The 4,718-nt window shown below is 35.1% G+C and overlaps 1 pseudogene; it reads right to left on the bottom strand.

Moving 5' to 3' along the window:
* Positions 1-357: 357 nt before the first annotated feature.
* On the bottom strand, positions 358-1,226 carry LOC150007692 (ATP synthase F(1) complex subunit gamma, mitochondrial pseudogene; annotated as a pseudogene).
* Positions 1,227-4,718: the final 3,492 nt, after the last annotated feature.

The raw sequence follows: 4,718 nt of genomic DNA on the forward strand, positions 1-4,718 counted from the left end.
TCCTGTGGGAGAACAGGGCTCTGAGCAAGAGTGCTCACTGCTCTCCCCAAGTTGGAATATTGTGAATAAAGACCTATTTTCCTCAACACTAGTTGTTGGGTTTTACAGCAACCTCCTTTCATTTGGTAAGAACCTGAGTGCCCCCTTTTATTTTTATTTTTTTCCTCATATGACACAGCTAGTGCTTTTTTTTTTTTTTTTTTTACTGTAAGGTGTTTATTGTAAGATAATTTACAAGTATTTTGCTGTCTTTAGTAATTTAAACAATGGACCAAAAATTTCTTCTGACCAGGACAGCAGTAAGCTAAAAACAAATCAGCTGGCTGAATTTTCCTTCTTTACCTCTTGTCTGAGGATGAAACTTGATTTTCATTAATCCAGAGCTGCAGCACCAGAGATGATTTCAATCGACTCCTTTGTGATGACAGCTTGGCGAGTACGGTTGAAGGTCAAAGTCAATTTGTCAATCATCTCAGAAGCATTCTTGCTTGCATTGTCCATGGCTGTCATCCTGGCACTTTGCTCACTCGTGGTGGATTCCTCCAGCAAGTAGTAGATGATGTTGGCCAGACTGTATTCCCGGTAATTCTGCAGCACGTCAGCACCAATGCCGTCATAGATACTCATGCTCTCGGCACTTGCAATGGTATTAAGGGAAAAGATGGGCTTTTCTTCTGTCTTGTAGGATATGACAGACCTGAATCGATTAAAGACGATAGATTCTTCATCAAATTCGTATCCAGAATTTAGTAATTCCAGGGCAATGACTGATGCATCTCCAAAAGTAGGGGGTTTTCTTCCCACTTCTTTGAATGTCACCAGAAACTGGTCAGAATGAGTCCTATGAAGTATACCCCTAATTTTATCTCCAATTCCAACAATCTTAACTTCTTTTCCGGCTGCTGTGAGAGTAGCCACCTCATTTTTCATCTGTTTAGCAACTGAGGAATGGATAGCACCACAGAGCCCTCTGTCTGAGGATACGCCAATAAGGAGATGCTTCTTCTTGTCTTCAGGCACCTTAATATCAGCCTTTTCATACAGAGCCAAAGATCCTACTCCATACACTCGAGCTGGTTTCAGCTCCCTTTCAGCTAGGGCATATTTTGCTGCTGCTACCATTTTCATAGACTTGGTAATTTTCTGGATGTTTTTGATAGACTTCAGCCTCCTGGTAATATCTTTCAAAGTTGCTATATTTCGAACCTGGATCCATTGCGGCTGCACGGCCCAGGCCAAGACCCCAACGACGCCCGCCCGAGAAAACACGGTGGTAATGGCCCTGCTTGCTAGTACTTTAATTCATAGTATTTTATGGACTTTTTTTACTCATTGCAGTTTCAGCTCTTTGTTCTGACATAACCTCTTGAACCCAATTTTTTAAATTTCTCATTTTTCTTATTCTTGTCTGAACAGAGAGATAACACAAGTTAAAAAATACATGGATGTTTGAGTTGAACTTGAATTTTAATTTGTGTATGTCATTCAGTACCTCTGTATGACTTAGTGTACAAATAATTTAATTGTTCTGAGACTGAAGAGTTTTAGGTCTAAACTATGAAACTAACCTTATAGAATTCTTGTAAGCATTAACTATTATATATTTTAAATACTTAGCAAGGTTATGGTGCATAATAGATATTCAATGATAAAGCTAAATACAAACAGCAGAAAGGGAGAATCTATTTTCCCAACATATAATACTTAAATAATAAAATTATAATATAAATGAGAGGTCACTTTTTATCTATTGTTTTAGAAGACAAATAAATACATATTTTTAAATCCAGTATGACAGAGGGCTGGAAAAACTGGAAGTCTCACAAATTGTTGGTGATAAGGTAAAGCAAATAGGAAAAGTCAGTAAATGGCAGCAGGCTGGGAATCCAGCAAAACAGTCTAAGCATCAGAGAGTGTTAGTTAAAACCAAGGTACAGGAAGAAGCATGTTGACACTAATCTGAAGACCATCTGAGTTCTCTTTAAATCAATGACTCCTCTCATTACAATGTGAATATGAATTACCAGGTGGTTTACTTAAAATGCAAATGATTGGATGAAGGCCCAACAAGCTCCCACAGGGATCCTCAGATCACATTTGAAATACCAAAGCTCAAGTACTTTCTGCTAAAGCAGTGCCTTACACAGAAGACGAGAGAACTCTCCACTCTGGTCCCCAATCCTGCTCTTTCCCACTAGGGACCAATAGCATACAAACTCAGAGCAGTTTTTCTGATGGCTCCATACTGTGTTTCAGAATCCAGCTCAACACAATGTTCCATCTTTTAGGTATGATTGTTCAGGTCTACTTGCGACATAAGTAAATACTAAGCCACTTTTCGCAATATCTTATGCTAGGGGTTCTCAGACCTGAATGGGCATCAGTCACCCAGAGACCTTGTTAAAAAAAAGAGATGGCTAGAGATAATACCCAGATTTTTTGATTCAATTAAGTCTGAGATGAGGCTAAAAATTAACACTTTTAACGAGTTCCTAAATGATACAGATACTATTGGTCAGGGACCACATTTCAAAACACTATTTTATGCAATAGTTTATATGCAAGAAAACCAAAATCCAAACAAGCAAGCTCATGTCAGTAAAAAGTTTTTTTAAAAGTTCAGATTAATGCAAAGGGATCATTATTTTTTATTTGAATAAGTTAAAGTGGAAAAACAGGTCCTTTTAATCCTTTCAGAAGAAAAAAAGAAATGGGATTGGAAACTTCAGAGTCAAGGGTGCTCCCTGGAAAATGTCCCACATTCAAGCTGAAAACAGAAGTGAGTAAAATAGCTTAATCACTTCTGAAGCAAGAGAAATATTAATTCATAAGATGTGTAAGCACAGCTCTTAAAATAACACGATAAGAATCAATCTTCTGAACTACAAAAGGAGGAAAATATCTGATATGTACCCATGTTAAAATATTTCATCACTATTTCTTTGGTAAGTCTTTAGATGAAGTACTCCAAATTTAAGCTAAAGCTTTATGTAATACGAGAAGAGAACTCTGTGATCTTTTTACCTTCCTCAAACATTAAGAGGACTAAAGCGTTAAAGTGATGATCAAGGAGAAGCAAATGTGGAAATTTTGGAAGTAGTAAGAGTTTATTTATTTAAAGTCTGTGTGTGTGATTCTTTGGACTGAAGCAGTGCTGCTGTTAGGAATAGTTAAGTTTTCCTGGCAAGGTTTATCCAGGGGAGGATTTGGAGAAGACAGTGAGCTTGGAAGTTGTCACTGTTCTACGATGAGTTTTAGAATACTTAACGTGAACATGAATAAGCTTCTGGACAGTTTTAATTCTTTCTGTTTCTAATGTTAACTGGATTAAAAATAAATCAAGCTTTTATCTAGTATGATTCACTACATAAATTAGACATTATCTGATTATAATATTTCCTCTTAGATTTAAAAACCTTAGATTTTGTTTAAATGAATTAACACTTTCCCTTGAGAAAACATCATTTATGTTGGAAAATATGAGGCCAAGTGAGACAATAATAATGACAAGATTGTCCTAAAAACTGCAATATATTTCAGAGGATATATTATAAATTTACTCTTTAAAAAGATCATCCTAAATTTAGAATAACTTTTCCCAAAGCAAGAACCAGGACCCAGGAAAGTCCTTTAAAGTTTTTAAAGTTTGATAATTTATTTTTTAGGTTTTTAAATATTAAGTTACTACATAACTATATAAAATTCAAAAAAATGCTGACAAGCATACAATTAAAAATAAAATTTTTCCAACCACTATTAGGGAGTTGATGGTTTCCTTTCTAGAATTTTATGTTGACTATCAATCAATTTATATTTGTGTATGTGTATACTTACATATCTCTCTATATAAATATATAGATGCCCTTTAAATAAAAATATAGAATATATTAATAAATTATACATTTAAGTTGTACCTTAATTTTTTTATATTTTAAATTCTAATATTGCAGAAATTTTTGAAATATTTATTCTACATCAAGATGTGTAATAGCAGTATTCATTTTAATAATGGTATTGAATTTCAAAATATAGACATACACTAATTTAATTCAATACTTTCCTTATCGATAGCTTTAAGTTGTTACCAGATTTTTGCTACTGCAAACGGTACTTCAATATACACTCTTATGAACACAACTTTTTACTTGTATAAGACAGTTTCCTAGAGGCAGCATTATTGGATCAAAGACTATATGCTTTTAAATTTTCACTTGATCATGCCAACTGTTGTATGAGGGATCTTGTACCAATTTATTCTTCCACCAACAATTGTGAGAACTCTGTTTTCCACATCCTCTCTCATACTGAATATTGTAAAAAAATTATTGTTTGCCAAACTACTGGGTGGAAAATGATATCTTATGATTTTTAAGTTCATAGTCATTTTGATTATTTGCAAAATTGAAGGAACAGTAAAGAATTCATCCTAGTAACAGTGAGGGGAAGAGGGAAATGGGGACGGCATAACATTCAGTTTTCGAAGTTTGTAAGTTAAGGTTAAGGCTTAGCCGGTGAAGCTCCACAAAAACTCCAAAAGACAGTGGCTTCAATACTATGTAAGTATTTTTCTCTTTCTCTCTCATGAAACTCTCTGGCTAGTCTGGGCTGGTGGGTCAGCTCTGCTCCATGTGGTCATTCAAGGACCCGGGTTTATAACATTTGCTACACCTAGTATAATATCCACACACCTATGTGGTGGAAGCTGGGTTCTGAATATC

This window comes from Furipterus horrens, unplaced genomic scaffold, assembly GCF_987537825.1.
Source record: "Furipterus horrens unplaced genomic scaffold, mFurHor1.1.pri manual_scaffold_6, whole genome shotgun sequence".
In the NCBI taxonomy this organism is placed as follows: domain Eukaryota; kingdom Metazoa; phylum Chordata; class Mammalia; order Chiroptera; family Furipteridae; genus Furipterus; species Furipterus horrens.